Below are 24,160 nucleotides of genomic sequence, written 5' to 3'. Positions count from 1 at the left end.
AAAGTCTGCGCCCGCCTGCTGCCGCCCGACATGCTGCCCTAGACGTCGTCGGCCTTTCTCTTGCCCTTGCCGGCGTCCGCGCCGTCGTTGGTGAGGTCGATGAAGACCGGAGTAGGGCCAGCCCACCCGAACGCCGCCTGGTACGCTGCCAGGGCAGCCTCCTCCAACGTCTGCTGGGGCGGCGGCATTGCGGCAAGCCACGCGCGCTCCTCCTCCTCCTCCTCGAGCCGGAGCGCCTCCGAGTCGCGTTGGAGCATGGCCTCGTAGCGCATCTGCTCCTCGCCGTCGGCCTACTCCTGGCGGAGCCAGTGCTCCTTCCATCGCTCGGGGTGGGCCGCCTCCTCCTCCGGCATCGCGGTGAAGTGGACGGGAGGCGCGCTCACCCACTCGCGATACTGACCCGTCCACGAGTAGGCCTCCTCCGGCCAAGTGGGTGGAGGCGGGGAGCGCTTACACGACGGCTCCGGCTTGGGCTGGACGGACGGCGACGGTGGAGGTGGCGGCACGAAGAGCGGGGTGTGGACGGAGTCCCCCGCCACCGACAGGGCAAGGGCTTGCTCCAGCCCATCCCAGTGCGCATCCTCCTCGATGCGGCTAGCCTCCAGCGCATGCTGCAGGGCCTCCTCGAGGGAGGCTTGGTACTCCGCCTCCGCCTCCATGTCCTCCGGCTCTACCTGCGGGGGTGGCGGTGGGAATGGCGGCGGGCCGACGTCGACACCCGAGCGCCGTTGCTCCTCGTGTTCGAGGGCGAACCAAGCCTCCCAGTTGGGAGAGTCGGTGGCGTACTCGGGCAACCGACGCTGCTCCGGCGTGAGCTGCGCGCGGCGCCGGCGCACCTCGTCGTCATGCGCCCGCTGGGTCCGCGGAACCGCCGGCACCGGGATCCGCTGGGAATCCAAATACCAATGGTGCGGCAGCGTCACGTCGGGGTAGGGGAGGGGCTGCCTGTACTCCCAGTGCCACCGCGCTTGGTGCACCGGGATGTGCAGGCGTCGGTGTTCAGGGTGGAAACGCGCCGGCGGTGGAGGGGGAGGGGGAGCACAGGATGACGAGGCGCCGGGGGTGCCCTTGACCTTGCCCTTGCCATTGCTGCTGCCGAAGAGGCCCATGGGCGCGCTAGGGTTTGCGGTCGCCGGCGAGGAAGCAAAGGGAGTGATGGGGGGTAGATGTGGACGGGAGAAGTGGATGAGGCCGACCCCGCTGCACGCGTGGTTAAAAAGGACGTTTCCACTGTCGGTGGTTGTCATAAATAAGACGACCAGTGGTGGTTGGGTGGCCGCCAGGTGGGAACGTGGCGGGCGGCAAGGAGAGGCGCGGCGCGTCCGCTTTGCATCCGCGCCGACGCATTCTAGACGCAATTTTGGGCCGGAATGGGTCGACCCGGACGCCAGGCGGACACGATTTGAGTTTGGGTCAGCGTGTTGGGCCGCCACCTTTGTCCGCGTCGACCCAAACGGATGCGGGCGGATGAAATGGGTCGCCCCGTTGGAGTTGCTCTTACTACCTCTGCCTCCTCCTGGCTCCACTCCTCCCGCTCCTGCTCCTGAAGCTGAGCAGGAAGCGTGGCGGTGCCGTGTGTCTGCCGCCCGGCCCATGGCGGCTGTCGGTCATCGGCAACCTGCACCACCTCGCGAGCAGCCCGCTCGCGCACCGCGTCATGGCCGACCTCACGCGCCGGCTGGACGCGCCGCTCATGTACCTCAAGCTCGGCAAGGTCTCCATCGTCGTCGCCTCATCCCCGGAGGCCGCGCGTGAGGTCATGAAGACGCACGACGTCGCCCTGGCGAGCCGGCTGAACCCGACCATCAAGATCATGATGTCGGACGGGCAAGGGCTCGTCTTCGGCCAATACGGCGCCCTGTGGTGGCAGCTCCGAAAGATATGCATCCTGGAGCTGCTCAGCGCGCGCCGCGTGCAGTCGTCCCGCCAGATCCAGGTGGACGAGGTTGTTGAGGAACGTAGTAATTTCAAAAAAATTCCTACGCACACGCAAGATCATGGTGATGCATAGCAACGAGAAGGGAGAATGTTGTCCATGTACCCTCGTAGACCGAAAGCGGAAGCGCTATGACAACACGGTTGATGTAGTCGTACGTCTTCACGATCCGACCGATCCAAGTACCGAACGTACGGCACCTCCGAGTTCAGCACACGTTCAGCTCGATGACGATCGCTGGACTCCGATCCAGCAGGGTGTCGGGGATGAGTTCCGTCAGCACGACGGCGTGGTGACGATGATGATGTTCTACCGACGCAGGGCTTCACCTAAGCACCGCAACGATATGACCGAGGTGGAATATGGTGGAGGGGGGCACCGCACACGGCTAAGAAACGATCATGAAGATCAACTTGTGTGTCACGGGGTGCCCCCTGCCCAGTATATAAAGGAGCAAGGGGGAGGGGGCGGCCGACCAAGGGAGGGCGCGCCAAGGAGGTGTCCTACTCCCACCGGGAATAGGACTCCCTCCTTTCCTAGTCCAACTAGGAAAGGGGAAGGAACGGAAAGAGAAGGAGAAGGAAGGAGAGGGAGGAAAAGGAGGAAAGGGGGGCCGGCCCCCTAGTCCAATTCGGTTTGGGCTAGGGGGGCCGCGCGCCATGCCTCCTCTCTTCCACCACTTGGCCCATGAGGCCCATTGCTTCTTCCTCGTATTCCCGTAACTCCCCGGTACCCCCGAAAATACCCGAATCACTCGAAACCTTTCCGAAGTCCGAATATAGTCGTCCAATATATCGATCTTTACGTCTCGACCATTTCGAGACTCCTCGTCATGTCCCCGATCTTATCTGGGACTCCGAACTCCTTCGGTACATCAAAACTCATAAATTCATAATATAACTGTCATCGAAACCTTAAGCGTGCGGACCCTACGGGTTCGAGAACTATGTAGACATGACCGAGACACGTTTACGGTCAATAACCAATAGCGGAACCTGGATGCTCATATTGACTCCTACATATTCTATGAAGATCTTTATCGGTCAAACCGCATAACAACATACGTTGTTCGCTTTGTCATTGGTATGTTACTTGCCCGAGATTTGATCATCGGTATCTCAATACCTAGTTCAATCTCGTTACTGGCAAGTCTCTTTACTCGTTACGTAATGCATCATTCCATAACTAAATCATTAGCCACATTGCTTGCAAGGCTTATAGTGATGTGCATTACCGAGAGGGCCCAGAGATACCTCTCCGACAATCAGTGACAAATCCTAATCTCGAAATACGCCAACCCAATATGTACCTTCAGAGACACCTGTAGAGCTCCTTTATAATCACCCAGTTATGTTGTGACGTTTGGTAGCACACAAAGTGTTCCTCCGGTAAACGGGAGTTGCATAATCTCATAGTCAAAGGAACATGTATAAGTTATGAAGAAAGCAATAGCAACATATTAAATGATCAAGTGCTAAGCTAACGGAATGGGTCAAGTCAATCACATCATTCTTCTAATGATGTGATCTCGTTAATCAAATGACAACTCATGTCTATGGTTAGGAAACTTAACCATCTTTGATTAACAAGCTAATTAAGTAGAGGCATACTAGTGACACTATATTTGTCTATGTATTCACACATGTATTATGTTTCCGGTTAATACAATTCTAGCATGAATAATAAACATTTATCATGATATAAGGAAATAAATAATAACTTTATTATTGCCTCTAGGGCATATTTCCTTCAGTCTCCCACTTGCACTAGAGTCAATAATCTAGTTCACATCGCCATGTGATTTAACACCAATATTCACATCTGTATGTGATTAAATACCCATAGTTCACATCGTCATGTGATCAACACTCGAAGGGTTTACTAGAGTCAATAATCTAGCTCACATCGCTATGTGATTAATACCTAAAGAGTACAAAGGTATGATCATGTTTTGTTCGTGAGAGAAATTTAGTCAACGGGTCTGTCACATTCAGAGCCGTATGTATTTTGCAAATATTTTATATCTACAATGCTCTACACGGAGCTACTCTAGCTAATTGCTCCCACTTTCAATATGTATCCAGATTGAGACTTAGAGTCATCTGGATCGGTGTGAAAGCTTGCACCGATGTAACTCTTTACGACGGGCTCTTTTATCACCTCCATAATCGAGAAATATTTCCTTAGTCCTCACTAAGGATATTCTTGACCGCTGTCCAGTGATCTACTATTAGATCAAAATTGTATTCCTTTGCCAAACTCAGAGCAAGGTATACAATATGTCTGGTTCACAGCATAGCATACTTTATAGAACCTATGACTGAGGCATATGGAATGACTTTTCATTCTCTTTCTATTTTCTGCCATGGTCGGGTCTTGAGTCTTACTCAACTTCACACCTTGCAACACAGGCAAGAACTCCTTCTTTGATTGTTCCATTTTGAACTATTTCAAAAATTTATCAAGGTATGTACTCATTGAAAAATCTTATCAAGCGTCTTGATCTATCTTGATGCTCAATGTGTAAGTAGGTTTACCGAGCTCTTTCTTTGAAAAAACTCCTTTTAGTCACTCCTTTATGCTTTGCAGAATAATTCTACATTATTTCCGATCAACAATATGTCATTCACATATACTTATCAGAAATGTTGTAGTGCTCCCACTCACTTTCTTGTAAATACATGCTTCGCCGCAAGTCTGTATAAAACTATATGCTTTGATCAACTTCTCAAAGTGTATATTCCAACTCCGGGATGCTTGCACCAGTCCATAGATGGATTGCTGGAGCTTGCACATTTTGTTAGCACCTTTAGGATTGACAAAACCTTCTGGTTGCATCATATACAACTCTTCTTTAAGAAAACTATTAAGGAATGCAGTTTTGACATTCATTTGCCAGATTTCATAAAATGTGGCAATTGCTAACATGATTCAGACAGACTTAAGCATCGCTACAGTTGAGAAAATCTCATTGTAGTCAACACCTTGAACTTGTCAAAAACCTTTTGCGACAAGTCGAGCTTTGTAGATAGTAACACTACTATCAGCATCTGTCTTCCTCTTGAAGATCCATTTATACAATATGGCTTGCCGATCATCGGGCAACTCCACCAAAGTCCACACTTTGTTCTCATACATGGATCCCATCTCAGATTTCATGGCCTCAAGCCATTTCGGAGAATCTGGGCTCATCATTGCTTCCTCATAGTTTGTAGGTTCATTATGGTCTAGTAACATGACTCCAGAACAAGATTATCGTACCACTCTGGTGCAGACTGTACTTTGGAAGACCTACAAGGTTTTGTAGTAACTTGATCTGAAGTTTCATGATCATCATCATTAGCTTCCTCTCTAATTGGTGTAGGAATCACAGGAACTGATTTCTGTGATGAACTACTTTCCAATTTGGGAGAAGGTACAATTACCTCATCAAGTTCTACTTTCCTCCCACTCACTTCTTTCGAGAGAAACTCCTTCTCTAGAAAGGATCCATTCTTAGCAACAAATGTTTTGCCTTCGGATCTGTGATAGAAGGTGTACCCAAAAATTTCCTTTGGGTATTCTATGAAGATGCATTTCTCCGATTTGGGTTCGAGCTTATCAGGTTGAAAACCTTTTTCATATAAGCATCACAACTCCAAAATTTAAGAAATGACAGCTTAGGTTTACTGCTAAACCATAGTTCATACGGTGTCATCTCAACGGATTTAGATGGTGCCCTATTAAACGTGAATGCAGCTGTCTCTAATGCATAACCCCAAAACGATAGTGGTAAACCGATAAGAGACATCATAGATCGCACCATATCTAGTAAAGTACGATTACGATGTTCGGACACACCATTACATTGTGGTGTTCCAGGTGGCGTGAGTTGCGAAACTATTTCACATTGTTTCAAATGAAGACCAAACTCGTAACTCAAATATTCGTCTCCATGATCAGATCGTAGAAACTTTATTTTTCTTGTTACGATGATTTTCCACTTCACTCTGAAATTCTTTGAACTTTTCAAATGTCTCAGACTTATGTTTCATCAAGTAGATATACCCATATCTGCTCAAATCATCTGTGAAGATCAGAAAATAACGATACATGCCACGAGCCTTAACACTCATTGGATCGCATACATCGGTATGTATTATTTCCAATAAGTCAGTAGCTCGTTCCATTGTTTCGGAGAACGGAGTTTTAGTCATCTTTCCCAAAAGGCACGGTTCGCAAGCATCAAATGATTCACAGCCAAGTGATTATGAAAATTCATCTTTATGGAGTTTCTTCATGCGCTTTACACCGATATGACCCGAACGGCAGTGCCACAAATAAGTTGCACTATCATTATTAATTTTGCATCTTTTGGCATCAATATTATGAATATGTGTATCACTACGATCGAGATCCAACAAACTTTTTTCATTGGATGTATGACCATCGAAGGTTTTATTCATGTAAACAGAACAACAATTATTCTTTGACTTTAAATGAATAACCGTATTGCAATAAACATGATCAAATCAGATTCATGTTCAACGCAAACACCAAATAACATTTATTTAGGTTTAACACTAATCCCGAAGGTATAGGGAGTGTGCGATGATGATCATATCAATCTTGGAACCACTTCCAATACACATCGTCACTTCACCTTCAACTAGTCTCTGTTTATTCTATAACTCCTGTTTCGAGTTACTAATCTTAGCAACCGAACAAGTATCAAATACTCAGGGGTTACTATAAACACTAGTAAGGTACACATCAATAACCTGTATATCAAATATACCCTTGTTCAGTTTGCCATCCTTGTTATCCACCAAACATTCAGGGAATTTCCGCTTCTAGTGATCATTTCCTTTGCAGTATAATCACTCAGTTTCAGGCTTTGGTTCGGCTTTGGGCTTGTTCGTGGGAGTGACAACTTGATTGCCATTCTACTTGAAGTTTCCCTTTCTTTCCCTTTGCCCTTTTCTTGAAACTAGTGATCTTGTCAATCATCAACACTTGATGTTCTTTCTTGATTTCTACCATCGTCGATTTCAGCATCACGAAGAGCTCGAGAATCGTTTTCGTCATCCCTCGCATAATATAGTTCATCATGAAGTTCTACTAACTTGGTGATGGTGACTAAAGAACTCTCTCAATCACTATCTTATCTAGAAGATTAACTCCCACTTGATTCAAGCGATTGTAGTACTCAGACAATCTAAGCACTTGCTCACTAGTTGAGCAATTCTCCTCCATCTTTTAGGCAAAGTATTTGTCAGAGGTCTCATACCTCATGACACGGGCATGAGTCTGAAATATCAATTTCATCTCATGGAACATCTCATATATTCCGTGACGTTTGAAAAACATTTTTGTAGTCCCGGTTCTAAGCCATAAAGCATGGTGCACAAAACTATCAAGTAGTCATCATATAGAGCTAGCTAAACGTTCATAACATCTGCATCTGCTCCTGCAGTAGGTCTGTCACCTAGCGGTGCATTAAGGACATAATTTTTTTGTGCCGCAATGAGGATAAACCTCAGATCACGGATCCAATCCGCATCATTGCTACTAACATCTTTCAACACAATTCTCTCTAGGAACATATCAAAATAAAGATATGAAAGCAACAACGCAAGCTATTGATCTACAACATAATTTGCAAAATACTATCAGGACTAAGTTCATGATAAATTTAAGTTCAATTAATCATATTACTTAAGAACTCCCACTTAGACAGACATCTCTCTAGTCATCTAAGTGATCATGTGATCCAAATCAACTAAACCATGTCCGATCATCACGTGAGATGGAGTAGTTTTAAATGGTGAACATCACTATGTTGATCATATCTACTATATGATTCACGCTCGACCTTTCGGTCTCTGTGTTCCGAGGCCATATTTGTATATACTAGGCTCGTCAAGTTTAACCTGAGTATTCCGTGTGTGCAACTGTTTTGCACCCGTTGTATTTGAACGTAGAGCCTATCACACCCGATCATCACATGGTGTCTCAGCACGAAGAACTTTCGCAACGGTGCATACTCAGGGAGAACACTTCTTGATAATTAGTGAGAGATCATCTTAAAATGCTATGGTCAATCAAAGCAAGATAAGATGCATAGAGGATAAACATCACATGCAATCAATATAAGTGATATGATATGGTCATCATCATCTTGTGCTTGTGATCTCCATCTCCGAAGCACCGTCGTGATCACCATCGTCACCGGCGCGACACTTTGATCTCCATCGTATGATCGTTGTCGTTACGCCATCTATTGCTTCTACGACTATCGCTACCGCTCAGTGATAAAGTAAAGCAATTACAGGGCATTTACATTTCATACAATAAAGCGACAACCATATGGCTCCTGCCAGTTGCCGATAACTTCAGTTACAAAACATGATCATCTCATACAATAAAATATAGCATCACGTCTTGACCATATCACATCACAACATGCCCTGCAAAAACAAGTTAGATGTCCTCTACTTTGTTGTTGCAAATTTTACGTGGCTGCTACTGGCTGAGCAAAAACCGTTCTTACCTATGCATCAAAACCACAACGATAGTTCGTCAAGTTAGTGCTGTTTTAACCTTCGCAAGGACCGAGCGTAGCCACATTCGGTTCAACTAAAGTTGGAGAAATAGACACCCGCTAGTCACCTGTGTGCAAAGCACGGCGGTAAAACTAGTCTCGCGTAAGCGTACGCGTAATGTCGGTCCGGGCCGCTTCATCCAACAATACCGCTGAACCAAAGTATGACATGCTGGTAAGCAGTATGACTTGTATCGCCCACAACTCACTTGTGTTCTACTCGTGCATATAACATCTACGCATAAAACCAGGCTCGGATGCCACTGTTGGGGAACATAGTAATTTCAAAAAAATTCCTACGCACACGCAAGATCATGGTGATGCATAGCAACCAGAGGGGAGAGTGTTGTCCACGTACCCTCGTAGACCAAAAGCGGAAGCGTTATGACAACGCGGTTGATGTAGTCGTACGTCTTCACGATCCGACCGATCCAAGTACCGAACGTACGGCACCTCCGAGTTCAGCACATGTTCAACTCGATGACGATCCCCGGACTCCGATCCAGCAGGGTGTCGGGAATGAGTTTCGTCAGCACGACGGCGTGGTGACGATGATGATGTTCTACCCACGCAGGGCTTCGCCTAAGCACCGCAACGATATGACCAAGGTGGAATATGGTGGAGGGGGGCACCGCACACGGCTAAGGAATGATCACGAAGATCAACTTGTGTGTCATGGGGTGCCCCCTGCCCCCGTATATAAAGGAGCAAGGGGGAGGGGGCGGCCAACCAAGGGAGGGCGCGCCAAGGAGGAGTCCTACTCCGGGAGTAGGACTCCCTCCTTTCCTAGTCCAACTAGGAGAGGGGAAGGAAGGGAAAGAGAAGGAGAAGGAAGGAGAGGGAGGAAAAGGAGGAAAGGGGGGCCGGCCCCCTAGTCCAATTCGGTTTGGGCTAGGGGGGCCGCGCGCCCTGCCGCCTCTCTTCTACCACTTGGCCCATGAGGCCCATTGCTTCTTCCTCATATTCCCGTAACTCCCTGGTACCCCCGAAAATACCCGAATCACTTGGAACCTTTCCGAAGTCCGAATATAGTCGTCTAATATATCGATCTTTACGTCTCGACTATTTCGAGACTCCTCGTCATGTGCCCGTTCTCATCCGGGACTCCGAACTCCTTCGGTACATCAAAACTCATAAACTCATAATATAACTGTCATCGAAACCTTAAGCGTGCGGACCCTACGGGTTCGAGAACTATGTAGACATGACCGAGACACGTTTACGGTCAATAACCAATAGCGGAACCTGGATGCTCATATTGGCTCCTACATATTCTACAAAGATCTTTATCGGTCAAACCGCATAACAACATACGTTGTTCCCTTTGTCATCGGTATGTTACTTGCCCAAGATTCAATCGTCGGTATCTCAATACCTAGTTCAATCTCGTTACTGGCAAGTCTCTTTACTCGTTACGTAATGCATCATTCCGTAACTAAATCATTAGCCACATTGCTTGCAAGGCTTATAGTGATGTGCATTACCGACAGGGCCCAGAGATACCTCTCCGACAATCAGTGACAAATCCTAATCTCGAAATACGCCAACCCAACATGTACCTTCAGAGACACCTGTAGAGCTCCTTTATAATCACCCAGTTACGTTGTGACGTTTGGTAGCACACAAAGTGTTCCTCCGGTAAACAGGAGTTGCATAATCTCATAGTCATAGGAACATGTATAAGTTATGAAGAAAGCAATAGCAACATACTAAACGATCAAGTGCTAAGCTAACGGAATGGGTCAAGTCAATCACATCATTCTTCTAATGATGTGATCCCGTTAATCAAATGACATCTCATGTCTATGGTTAGGAAACTTAACCATCTTTGATTAACGAGCTAGTCAAGTAGAGGCATACTAGTGACACTATGTTTGTCTATGTATTCACACATGTATTATGTTTCCGGTTAATAAAATTCTAGCATGAATAATAAATATTTATCATGATATAAGGAAATAAATAATAACTTTATTATTGCCTCTAGGGCATATTTCCTTCAGAGGTCGGCCGCCTCGTGGCCGCCATCGCGGCCACGCCGCCCGGCCAGCTCGTGAACACCAACGAGCGGATCGCCGTGCTCATCACCGACTCCGCCGTGCGCACCATGATCGGGGACAGGTTTCAGAGGAGGGAGGAGTTCTTGCAGGTCCTCCAGGAGGGGGTCAAGCTCGTCACCGGGTCCATCCTCAACGACCTGTTCCCTTCGTCGTGGCTTGCCAACTTCATAAGCGGCACAGTGCGGATGGCCGAGGAGGTCCACCGGAAGAGCTTCGAGCTCATGGAGTATGCCATCAAACAACACGAGGAAAAGAGGGCCGTGGGGGATGGAGAGGACCTGGTGGACGTGCTCTTGAGGATACAGAAGGAAGGTGGCCTCGAGGTGCCTCTCACCATGGGAATCATCAAAGCAAGTATCCTGGTGAGGGCAACAGCTCCCCAGCCACTTTCAGTTCCTACTATAGGGTCAACTTGCGAGAAGCAGCAATCATAGCCTATCTTTTCATTTCCGCGTGACTTTGAACTCAAGATTTACCTTCCATGATTCCTTCGTTGAAAACTTAGGATGGCGACTTGATCTCTTGCTAGCATGTGGTTCTAGTTCTAGGGTCCACATGTCAATAAGACATCGGGTGAAAATCATCGACTTTTCAATTGGTAATTTACCTGTTCTATAAATTGCACACATTGGTATTATTATTGTAGGACCTCTTTAGTGCCGGGAGTGAGACGTCAGCAACGACACTTCAATGGGCCATGTCGGAGCTCATGAGGTACCCAAACATGATGCAAAAAGCACAGGCCGAAGTACGCGATTGCCTTAGAGAAAAGCACACAGTGACTGAGGATGACTTGGCGGACCTAAAATACCTCAGACTCGTCATCAAGGAGACACTAAGGTTGCATCCACAGGCCCCGCTGCTTATTCCACGGGAGGCCATGAAGTCCTGCAAAATCCTCGGGTACGATGTGCCAAAGGGCACAAACGTGCTTGTGAATGCATGGGCGATCGGTAGGGACCCTAAGCACTGGGATAACCCTGAGGAATTTAAGCCAGAGAGGTTCGAGTCTAGCATCGTCGACTTCAAAGGCACGGACTTTGAGTACATACCGTTTGGGGCGGGGAGAAGGATGTGTCCTGGTATGATGTTTGAATAGGCCAGCATGGAGATCGTTCTCGCTGCACTTCTCTACCACTTCGACTGGGAGCTCCCGGCAGGGTTGAAGCCAGGTGAGGTCAACATGGTGGAGGACATGGGCATCACCGTCCAGAGGAAGAACGACTTGTACCTGCACTCCATCGTCCATGTGTCGCCAGTTTGATTTGCACTTTAATAGTTTGTGGTCACAAATTCTCATATACCGGTCCTTTATCTCTAACATTGTCGAATGTCAAGACTTATGATGTAATGTTAATTACATCATCAGAAATACCATTGCAAGTTTACTATCAAATTATTTTTATATATGTAGGGTAGGTCTACTCTAATAACACCCCCTAAGAGTCTTATTCTGCTAACACTAGGCTTATTCTGCTAACACTTTTGTACTACTCGATCCCTTTGCCCGGACCGCATAGCAACCCGAGAACACTGCCTGTACCCACGACCTCTCCCCTCCCCCACTCCCTCCACCTCCTCCCTTCAACCGGGGCCGCGCCCACCCCACCCCGCCCCACCTCCCCTCCATCGTGCCGCAAAACCACCTCCCTCCATCGTGCCGCCGCCCCACCTCCCTCCACCGTGCCGCCACCCCACCTCCCTCCCCTGCACCGCATCCCACCTGCCTCCACCGTGCCGGACCACCAGCTCCCTCCCCCGTGCCGCCCGCCCCGGCCAACACCCAGCGCCGCCAGCCCCTGCCCCTCGGCCATCACCAAGCGCCGCCACCCCAGCCCTCGCCCCCGCAGCCCGCCCGGCCACCACCTAGCGCCACCACCCCGTGGCCTCACGGATCCAGCATGGTGCACCTCCAACGGATCTGGCCAGTGACTTGACCTCCCTCGCGTCAGATCCGGCTGACCGTGGCGGCCGTGGGTCTCCCTCCCCCTGCCTTGCCTTTCTCCTTCACCGCCAAGCCGCGACGCGGTGGATCTGGCTCACCGCAACGGACCTTCCCTCCCCCCTGGCCGATCCACCAATTCGCCAGCTCGTGAACATCAACGAGCGGATCTCCGTGCTCATCACCGACTCCGCCGTGCGCACCATGATCGGGGACATGTTTCAGAGGAGGGAGGAGTTCTTGCAGGTCCTCCAGGAGGGGGTCAAGCTCGTCACCGGGTCCATCCTCAACGACCTGTTCCCTTCGTCGTGGCTTGCCAACTTCATAAGCGGCACGGTGCGGATGGCCGAGGAGGTCCACCGGAAGAGCTTCGAGCTCATGGAGTATGCCATCAAACAACACGAGGAAAAGAGGGCCGTGGGGGATGGAGAGGACCTGGTGGACGTGCTCTTGAGGATACAGAAGGAAGGTGGCCTCGAGGTGCCTCTCACCATGGGAATCATCAAAGCAAGTATCCTGGTGAGGGCAACAGCTCCCCAGCCACTTTCAGTTCCTACTATAGGGTTAACTTGCGAGAAGCAGCAATCATAGCCTATCTTTTCATTTCCGCGTGACTTTGAACTCAATATTTACCTTCCATGATTCCTTCGTTGAAAACTTAGGATGGCGACTCAATCTCTTGCTAGCATGTGGTTCTAGTTCTAGGGTCCACATGTCAATAAGACATCGGGTGAAAATCATCGACTCTTCAATTGGTAATTTACCTGTTCTATAAATTGCACACATTGGTATTATTATTGTAGGACCTCTTTAGTACCGGGAGTGAGACGTCAGCAACGGCACTTCAATGGGCCATGCCGGAGCTCATGAGGTACCCAAACATGATGTAGAAATCACAGGCCGAAGTACGCGATTGCCTTAGAGAAAAGCACACAATGACCGAGGATGACTTGGCGGACCTAAAATACCTCAGACTCGTCATCAAGGAGACACTAAGGTTGCATCCACCGGCCCCGCTGCTTATTCCACGGGAGGCCATGAAGTCCTGCAAAATCCTCGGGTACGACGTGCCAAAGGGCACAAACGTGCTTGTGAATGCATGGGCGATCGGTAGGGACCCTAAGCACTGGGATAACCCTGAGGAATTTAAGCCAGAGAGGTTCGAGTCTGGCATCGCCGACTTCAAAGGCACGGACTTTGAGTACATACCGTTTGGGGCGGGGAGAAGGATGTGTCCTGGTATGATGTTTGAATAGGCCAACATGGATATCGTTCTCGCTGCACTTCTCTACCACTTCGACTGGGAGCTCCCGGCAGGGTTGAAGCTAGGTGAGGTCAACATGGTGGAGGACATGGGCATCACCGTCTGGAGGAAGAACAACTTGTACCTGCACTCCATCGTCCATGTGTCGCCAGTTTGATTTGCACTTTAATAGTTTGTGGTCACAAATTCTCATATACCAGTCCTTTATCTCTAACGTTGTCGAATGTCAAGACTTATGATGTAATGTTAATTACATCATCAGAAATACCATTGCAAGTTTACTATCAAATTATTTTTATATATGTAGGGTAGGTCTATTCTAATAACACTCCCTAAGAGTCTTATTCTGCTAACACTAGGCTTATTCTGCTAACACTTTTGTACTACTCGATCCCTTTGCCCGGACCGCATAGCAACCCGAGAACACTGCCTCCACCCACGACCTCTCCCCTCCCCCACTCCCTCCAACTCCTCCCTTCAACCGGGGCCGCGCCCATCCCACCCCGCCCACCTCCCCTCCATCATGCCGCAAAACCACCTCCCTCCATCGTGCCGCCGCCCCACCTCCCTCCACCGTGCCGCCACCCCACCTCCCTCCCCTGCACCGCATCCCACCTGCCTCCACCGCGCCGGACCACCACCTCCCTCCCCCGCGCCGCCCGCCCCGGCCAACACCCAGCGCCGCCAGCCCCCGGCCCTCGGCCACCACCTAGCGCCGCCACCCCAGCCCTCGCCCCCGCAGCCCGCCCGGCCACCACCTAGCGCCACCACCCCGTGGCCTCACGGATCTAGCATGGTGCACCTCCAATAGATCTGGCCAGTGACTTGACCTCCCTCGCGTCAGATCCGGCTGACCGTGGCGGCCGTGGGTCTCCCTCCCCCTGCCTTGCCTTTCTCCTTCACCGCCAAGCCGCGACGGCGGTGGATCTGGCTCACCGCGACGGACCTTCCCTCCCCCCTGGCCGATCCACCAATTTGCCAGCTCGTGAACATAAACGAGCGGATCGCCGTGCTCATCACCGACTCCGCCGTGCGCACCATGATCGGGGACAGGTTTCAGAGGAGGGAGGAGTTCTTGCAGGTCCTCCAGGAGGGGGTCAAGCTCGTCACCGGGTCCATCCTCAATGACCTGTTCCCTTCGTCGTGGCTTGCCAACTTCATAAGCGGCATGACGCGGATGGCCGAGGAGGTCTACCGGAAGAGCTTCGAGCTCATGGAGTATGCCATCAAACAACACGAGGAAAAGAGGGCCGTGGGGGATGGAGAGGACCTGGTGGACGTGCTCTTGAGGATACAGAAGGAAGGTGGCCTCGAGGTGGCTCTCACCATGGGAATCATCAAAGCAAGTATCCTGGTGAGTGCAACAGCTCCCCAGCCACTTTCAGTTCCTACTATAGGGTCAACTTGTGAGAAGCAGCAATCATAGCCTATCTTTTCATTTCCGCGTGACTTTGAACTCAAGATTTACCTTCCATGATTCCTTCGTTGAAAACTTAGGATGGCGACTCAATCTCTTGCTAGCATGTGGTTCTACTTCTAGGGTCCACATGTCAATAAGACATCGGGTGAAAATCATCGACTTTTCAATTGGTAATTTACCTGTTCTACAAATTGCACACATTGGTATTATTATTGTAGGACCTCTTTAGTGCCGGGAGTGAGATGTCAGCAACGCCACTTCAATGGGCCATGTCGGAGCTCATGAGGTACCCAAACATGATGCAGAAAGCACAGGCCGAAGTACGCGATTGCCTTAGAGAAAAGCACACAGTGACTGAGGATGACTTGGCGGACCTAAAATACCTCAGACTCGTCATCAAGGAGACACTAAGGTTGCATCCACCGGCCCCGCTGCTTATTCCACGGGAGGCCATGAAGTCCTGCAAAATCCTCGGGTACGACGTGCCAAAGGGCACAAACGTGCTTGTGAATGCATGGGCGATCGGTAGGGACCCTAAGCACTGGGATAACCCTGAGGAATTTAAGCCAGAGAGGTTCGAGTCTGGCATCGTCGACTTCAAAGGCACGGACTTTGAGTACATACCGTTTGGGGCGGGGAGAAGGATGTGTCCTGGTATGATGTTTGAATAGGCCAGCATGGAGATCGTTCTCGCTGCACTTCTCTACCACTTCGACTGGGAGCTCCCGGCAGGGTTGAAGCCAGGTGAGGTCAACATGGTGGAGGACATGGGCATCACCGTCCGGAGGAAGAACGACTTGTACTTGCACTCCATCGTCCATGTGTCGCCAGTTTGATTTGCACTTTAATAGTTTGTGGTCACAAATTCTCATATACCAGTCCTTTATCTCTAACGTTGTCGAATGTCAAGACTTATGATGTAATGTTAATTACATCATCAGAAATACCATTGCAAGTTTACTATCAAATTATTTTTATATATGTAGGGTAGGTCTATTCTAATAACACCCCCTAAGAGTCTTATTCTGCTAACACTAGGCTTATTCTGCTAACACTTTTGTACTACTCGATCCCTTTGCCCGGACCGCATAGCAACCCGAGAACACTGCCTCCACCCACGACCTCTCCCCTCCCCCACTCCCTCCACCTCATCCCTTCAACCGTGGCCGCGCCCATCCCATCCCGCCCAACCTCCCCTCCATCGTGCCGCAAAACCACCTCCCTCCATCGTGCCGCCGCCCCACCTCCCTCCACCGTGCCGCCACCCCACCTCCCTCCCCTGCACCGCATCCCACCTGCCTCCACCGCGCCGGACCACCACCTCCCTCCCCCGCGCCGCCCGCCCCGGCCAAAACCCAGCGCCGCCAGCCCCCGGCCCTCGGCCACCACCTAGCGCCGCCACCCCAGCCCTCGCCCCCGCAGCCCGCCCGGCCACCACCTAGCGCCACCACCCCGTGGCCTCACGGATCCATCATGGTGCACCTCCAATAGATCTGGCCAGTGACTTGACCTCCCTCACGTCAGATCCGGCTGACCGTGGCGGCCGTGGGTCTCCCTCCCCTGCCTTGCCTTTCTCCTTCACCGCCAAGCCGCGACGGCGGTGGATCTGGCTCACTGCGACGGACCTTCCCTCCCGCCTGGCCGATCCACCAATTCGCCAGCTCGTGAACATCAACGAGCGGATCGCCGTGCTCATCACCGACTCCGCCGTGCGCACCATGATCGGGGACAGGTTTTAGAGGAGGGAGGAGTTCTTGCAGGTCCTCCAGGAGGGGCTCAAGCTCATCACCGGGTCCATCCTCAACGACCTGTTCCCTTCATCGTGGCTTGCCAACTTCATAAGCGGCACGACGCGGATGGCCGAGGAGGTCCACCGGAAGAGCTTCGAGCTCATGGAGTATGCCATCAAACAACACGAGGAAAAGAGGGCCGTGGGGGATGGAGAGGACCTGGTGGACGTGCTCTTGAGGATACAGAAGGAAGGTGGCCTCGAGGTGCCTCTCACCATGGGAATCATCAAAGCATGTATCCTGGTGAGTGCAACAGCTCCCCAGCCACTTTTAGTTCCTACTATAGGGTCAACTTGCGAGAAGCAGCAATCATAGCCTATCTTTTCATTTCTGCGTGACTTTGAACTCAAGATTTACCTTCCATGATTCCTTCGTTGAAAACTTAGGATGGCGACTCGATCTCTTGCTAGCATGTGGTTCTAGTTCTAGGGTCCACATGTCAATAAGACATCGGGTGAAAATCATCGACTTTTCAATTGGTAATTTACCTGTTCTATAAATTGCACACATTGGTATTATTATTGTAGGACCTCTTTAGTGTCGGGAGTGAGACGTCAGCAACGACACTTCAATGGGCCATGTCGGAGCTCCTGAGGTACCCAAACATGATGCAGAAAGCACAGGCCGAAGTACGCGATTGCCTTAGAGAAAAGCACACAGTGACCGAGGATGACTTGGCGGACCTAAAATACCTCAGACTCGTCATCAAGGAGACACTAAGGTTGCATCCACCGGCCCCGCTGCTTATTCCACGGGAGGCCATGAAGTCCTGCAAAATCCTCGGGTACGACGTGCCAAAGGACACAAACGTGCTTGTGAATGCATGGGCGATCGGTAGGGACCCTAAGCACTGGGATAACCCTGAGGAATTTAAGCCAGAGAGGTTCGAGTCTGGCATCATCGACTTCAAAGGCACGAACTTTGAGTACATACCGTTTGGGGCGGGGAGAAGGATGTGTCCTGGTATGATGTTTGAATAGGCCAGCTTGGAGATCGTTCTCGCTGCACTTCTCTACCACTTCGACTGGAAGCTCCCGGCAGGGTTGAAGCCAGGTGAGGTCAACATGGTGGAGGACATGGGCATCACCATCCGGAGGAAGAACGACTTTTACCTGCACTCCATCGTCCATGTGTCGCCAGTTTGATTTGCACTTTAATAGTTTGTGGTCACAAATTCTCATATACCAGTCCTTTATCTCTAACGTTGTCGAATGTCAAGACTTATGATGTAATGTTAATTACATCATCAGAAATACCATTGCAAGTTTACTATCAAATTATTTTTATATATGTAGGGTAGGTCTATTCTAATAACACCCCCTAAGAGTCTTATTCTGCTAACACTAGGCTTATTCTGCTAACACTTTTGTACTACTCGATCCCTTTGCTCGGATCTGCACCCGGCAACCACGTCCGTGCCGCCGTGGTTTCGGCGGTGTCGTTGATGGTCGTCCCCATGCATCTCCAACACATATGGAGCGCCACGGCGGCGAGAAAAATGGAGGCATCGGGCCGGGGCCCTTCATCGATGGGACCTGCTTCACCGTGTAGATCGGCAGTGTGGTTGCAGGTCTCCCTCCAGCTGCAGTTCTTTTCTGTCTTTTTTCTTCAGTTTGGATGGCTGTGTGTCTGTACTACTGAAAGTTCGTGCTCCCATGTGGAATTCCCCGTTTGAAAATCATGGGTGATATGCCTCAGTTCACCTAGATCAGTGATGCAGCTCAGCCGGGTTGCAGCCGCCGATTCAAAAAACTCTAATGACTGCTGGTTGTTCAACCTCGCGCCCTGACGACCTCCTGCAAGCACGGGCGAGGAGGAGAAAAAAATCTAGGGTTAACACTGTCCTCTCCTGCAGTTCACTATTTGGTGTTTTTCTGAAGAAAAATCAAATTGTAAATGCAGTACACTATGGATTGCTTTTAGGTTCATTTGCTTATTTTGCAGGAAAAAAGAATTAAGTAGTGTCGGCGAGCATCCACTTTTCGTTCGGCGTCGGGTGGTTCTCTCGTACATTGTGTCGGGTCCATTTGTTTGTGCACGGCAGCTTGTCCTATTTTATTTGATGTAAAAGAAGAGAACAAACAAGCAACTAGTAGTTTGTGGTTTATTTTTAATGGTATGTACTTCGAGAAAAAAAATATGATGTGATTCATTGTGTGGTGGTTGGTGATTCACTTTGTCAAGAACGAGAGAATTTTTTTCCTAGCAGAGGTTCTTTTCTTTTTTTAATGCACTTTGTTTAGTTTCTCGGACAACTGAAAAGAAAGGTTTTGAAGTTCATTAGAAAAAAACAATGTGGTTCACTTTCGGGAGTGTTCTTCTAGTGAACCTCTTTTTTATAAAAAATTAATGCAATACATTAGCCTTGACCATTCAGTACAGACACGTTTGTAAAAAAAGTTAAGTAAACGACAAAAGTAGTTCACTCTATTTGTGTAGCAGCTCATTATCCCTTTGTATGAGGTGCAATTTATTTTGTGTGTTGCAAAATTCAGCCGACTAAATCAACACCTGCAGTGCGTTTGAAAGGGCATTTGACTACCTTATGTTTTGGATAATGATGACAACCCTTTGTTGGTCTAATCATGTGCTAAATGTTTCAGGTTCTCGATGATTAGGCTTACATCGGATAGTTGTTCTCTCTCGAAGGAAATGATTGAAGACGGAGTCCTCTACGCTTTTTATCTCTTTGGTCGTAGGGAACCCGTACTAACAAGAGGGAGTCCACTTTGGAAAGAATAGGGGAATCCGTTCACGTACACCTCCATCACCCCTCTTTTGTCTTCCTCTGGTGTGAGAGAGAGTGCCTCCCACTTGGTTTGACTTCTGCTGTGTTTTCCCAGCGGTTGTACCGCTCGTCCGAGCGGTTGTACCGCTGGCTCTTGGCACTTTCCTGTCTTTGTCGAGCGGTGGTACCGCTGCCTCCGGGCGGTGGTACCGCCACCAGGCTCTGCAAAGACCCGCGGCGGTTGTTTCGGCCATGCACCGCCCATGTACCGGCCAGGCTTCTGTTCTGATGCGGTTCCCGGGCGGTGGTGGCCCGGTTGGTCCAGTTGCTCCTCATCAACCGGTACTACTGGAAGTTCGAGCGGTTCTACTGCTCTTACGTTAGCCGCTCAAGCGCTCAAGGCCAAGCGGTTGCACCGGCCCCGCACCGCCCAACTACCGCCCTCAAGGGTGACTCCGTTCTGTTTCAGTGCGGTAGTTGTGCGGTGGCTGGGAGGTTGGCCCGGTTATTTTCTAATAACCGGTACTACCGCCTGGTGGCCCGGTTGTACCGCCTGGTAGGGTTCTGCCGCTACATCGTGAGCCCCGGTTGTACCGAAACAAGGAGCCGTTGTACCGCTGCAGTGCTGAAAATGCAGTAACGGTTGGATTTATTAGGGCTGCTATATAAGGTGGTTCTTCCACCTACCACTCTCACCTCTTACCTCTCTCACTCCACCATTAATGCTCTCAAGCTCTCTTGCCCGATCTCTCTCTCTAGCCACTCAAACTTGTTGATTTGCTAGGGATTGAAGGAGGAGACCTAGATCTACACTTCCACCAAAGGATATTTGCTTCCCCCATACTTTCTAGTGTGGATTTTGTTACTCTTGGGTGTTTGAGCACCCTAGACGGTTGAGGTCACCTCGAAGCCATATTCCATTGTGGTGAAGCTTCGTGGTTTTGTTGGGAGCCTCCAATTAAGTTGTGGAGAGAGCCCCAACCTTGTTTGTAAGGGTCCGATTGCCGCCTTCAAGGGCACCAATAGTGGAATCACGACATCTCGCATTGTGTGAGGGCGTGAGGAGAATACAGTGGCCCTAGTGGCTTCTTGGGGAGCATTGTGCCTCCACACCACTCTAACGAAGACGTACTTCCCTTCAAAAGGAAGGAACTTCGGGAACACATCCTTGTCTCCACCGGTTTGTCTCTTGGTTATCTCGCACCTTTACTTTTGCAAGCTTACTTGTGTTGTTTCCTTTGCTTGCTCGTGTGCTTGTTGTTGTTGCATCATATAGGTTGTTCACCTAGTTGCATATCTAGACAACCTACTTTGATGCAAAGTTTAGTTTGGTAAAGAAAAGCTAAAAAATGTTAGTTGCCTATTCACGCCCCTCTAGTCAACTATATCGAGCCTTTCAATTGGTATCAGAGTCTCGTCTCTTTATTAAGGACTTTGCCGTCTGAAGAGTATGGTTGACACCACAGACGGTGCGGAGGAGCACTCTGGTGTGAATCCTATCTCATCTACGGCCGATGGGGGAACCTCGGTCTCTCGTAAGGAATTCAATGTGGCTCTAGACACATTGAAAGACTCCATGACGACCAAGGTTGAAAGCATGCTTACTAAATTTCTTGAAGGGCTTAAACTGTCCACCTCACCGATGAAAGTGGGTGATCCCACTAACAAGGTGACAGATGCTACCTCCGACAAGGGGGAAGCTAACAGTGAAAAGAGTCCTTCTACTAGTGGTAAAAATGGCACCGGCATCTTTGCCCATGTGGAACCTCCAATTTATGGAGGATCGATTCCCTCTACTCATTTAAATCATGCCGGTCCTCCTCCTAAGATTGTGAAAAATGAGGATTTTGATTCTTGGGTGTATCGCTTCAAGCGTCATTTAAATCATGTGAATACTAACCTTTGGAGAATCATTGAAGAAGGTTTCTATCCACATGACCGAAGCAACTTCACCCCGAGAGAAGTGGTGGATAATCAATTCAATGAGAGTGCTCTCTTCATCATCCAAGATGCAATCCTTCTCGAAGATCTCCCTCATCTTCGACCTCATGCCATGGCCAAAGACGCATGGCAATGCGTTGTGTCTCTCTATCGAGGAAGTGCTAGCATTCAACGCTCCAACTATGAAGTGATTCAAGATGAAGCCGATGAGTTTGCAATGAAAGAAGATGAAGAACCTCGTGAGCTCTTTCGAAGAGTGACCAAACTCGCGGTCTCACTTCGAGATCATGGAAGCAAGGACACGGATGACAATTGGATCAAGCGCAAGTTCCTCAAGGCCATGATGCCCTACAACAAGGCCATGTCCTCCGTCATCCGTCAAAGACTGGACTTCCACTCCATGACCTCAAGTGAAGTGTTGGATGAGTTCGTTGCAATGAGCATCTTGGACAAGACCGCCGACAATGCGGTGCTCCGTTCTCAAAGGGCTAAGAAGCCCAACCTTGCTTTGAAGGCCAAGGTTAGTATGGAAGAAGAGGAAGAAGAGGAAGATGAGGAGAGCAACCCCGAAGACACCAAATATGATTATCATGAACACATGGCTCTTGCTTCAAGACAACTTTGGAGCAAGAAGAATGCAAGACCCAACTTCAACAAGAATAACTCAAGTGGCTTCAAGGGCAAGCAACGAGTTAGAACTTGCTTCAACTGTGGCAATGTGAGCCATTTCGTTGCGGATTGTCCTTACGAGAAGCGGGGAGACAATGGCGGCAAGTTCATCCGAAAAGACAAAGCCAAGTCCTTCCCCAACAAGAACAACTTCACCAAGAAGACTCCTACTCGTGGGTTGGTGGTTCAAGAAGAATACCATGAGGATGACGATGATGATGAAAATGGAGAAGCAATGGCCATGGCGTCCGTTGCCATCGCTACCACTCCCCGGGTGTCTCTCTTTGATTCACCCAACGAGAACATCACCGCCAAGTGCCTCATGGCTAAAGCTTCCAACAAGGTAACCCCCAACATCAAAACCACCATCATCACTAATCCCTCCTTGGAGGATTGCATTGAAGAACATGATGGGTCTAATGAGGAAGTAAATGAATTTGAGTCTTTTATGAGTAAGCTCAAGGGCAAATCCAAGAAGCACTTTGTTGCTCTCTTGGAACAACTTGGTGAGGCCAATAACATGATAGAGGCTCACAAAGAAACCATCTCTAAGATGGAAGGTCGTAGTCATGACTATGCCGATGAGATATCGGATCTCTCTAATGCTCTTGAGGAAGAGCGTGGGCATCATTTGACTCTTGAGGAGTCATACAATGATGACCATGCTAAGTTAAATAAAGATCTTGATCATGCTCTTGTCGTGTCTCGTGTGCTAACTTCCGAGAAGGCTAAACTTGGGCTTGATCATGCTAGACTCAAGGAGGAGTTTGAGATACTTGAAAAGGCCCACAAGGTCTTTAAGGGTGCTCATGCTAACCTCAAGGAGTCTCATGCTCAACTCCAAGTTAAGCTAACCAAGGAAAAGGCCACCTTCCCTCATATGGTATTAATTGATAATGCATGTGCTACTAACCCGTGTTGTGAGCATGTGCATCTTGTGGAGGAGAATGCCAAGTTGAAGGATCAACTTGAGAAAGGGCTTGTGACTTGCATTCAAGGTTATAAGAACCTCAACGACCTTTTAAGCAATCGAAAGGAAGTTGTGGCCAAGAAGGGAATTGGGTTTGCACCCAAGTCCAAGAGTAAGAAGAAGAACGACAAGACCAAACGTCCTCCTCTCAAGCAAACTTTTGTGAAAGAGGGAGAGGGTGCTCCTAAGGAGAAGAAGGAAAAAGTGAAGGGAGTTGCTGTCCAAAAGGGCAAAACAATTTCCTCCAACAAAGCCGGCGACTTTAACCCGTCATATGTGTTGTGTCGTGCTAGTGATGGACATGTTTATGCTAAATTTGTTGGTTCTCCTTATGAGTACATTGAATGGTCTATTTGGGTTCCTAAGACCCTTGTTACTAACATCAAAGGACCCATTACTAAATGGGTACCTAAAACCAAGCATTGATCTCTTGTAGGTGTTTGCTTCCGGTGGGGGATCATGGTTTCTCGATAGTGGAGCAACAAATCATATGACCGGGAGCAAGGACTTGGTGGTGGATGTGCAAAAGATTCCATCAATGCCCAGGTGATGCCTCACATTCTAAGGTATTGGGTCTTGGCAAGGTTGTCATTTCTCATGATCTAACGATCGAGAAAGTCATGCCTGTTGAGTCTCTTGCATACAATTTTCTTTCCGTTCGTCAACTTGCACTCATGGGTTTTGCTACTTTCTTTGACATTGATACCGTGGCCCTCTTGTGGAGCAAGACTCTTAAAGTAGCCTTTGTTGGGCATGTCAAGAACGGTCTCTATGTGATTAACTTTTCGGAGCGACCCACTAAGACCGCGACATGCCTAATGGCTAAAGTTGACGTGGGATGGCTTTGGCATCGCCGT

The 24,160-nt window shown here is 49.3% G+C and overlaps 4 pseudogenes; all 4 read left to right on the top strand.

Moving 5' to 3' along the window:
* The first annotated feature begins 1,642 nt into the window (after nucleotides 1-1,642).
* On the top strand, nucleotides 1,643-11,843 carry LOC123133936 (desmethyl-deoxy-podophyllotoxin synthase-like; annotated as a pseudogene).
* An 831-nt stretch (nucleotides 11,844-12,674) lies between these two features.
* On the top strand, nucleotides 12,675-13,942 carry LOC123133935 (desmethyl-deoxy-podophyllotoxin synthase-like; annotated as a pseudogene).
* An 831-nt stretch (nucleotides 13,943-14,773) lies between these two features.
* Nucleotides 14,774-16,041, top strand: LOC123133934 (desmethyl-deoxy-podophyllotoxin synthase-like; annotated as a pseudogene).
* Nucleotides 16,042-16,872: 831 nt separating this feature from the next.
* On the top strand, nucleotides 16,873-18,140 carry LOC123133933 (desmethyl-deoxy-podophyllotoxin synthase-like; annotated as a pseudogene).
* Nucleotides 18,141-24,160: the final 6,020 nt, after the last annotated feature.

Source organism: Triticum aestivum, chromosome 6B (genome assembly GCF_018294505.1).
Source record: "Triticum aestivum cultivar Chinese Spring chromosome 6B, IWGSC CS RefSeq v2.1, whole genome shotgun sequence".
Lineage (NCBI taxonomy): Eukaryota > Viridiplantae > Streptophyta > Magnoliopsida > Poales > Poaceae > Triticum > Triticum aestivum.
This window is presented reverse-complemented; position numbering and strand designations above follow the sequence as displayed.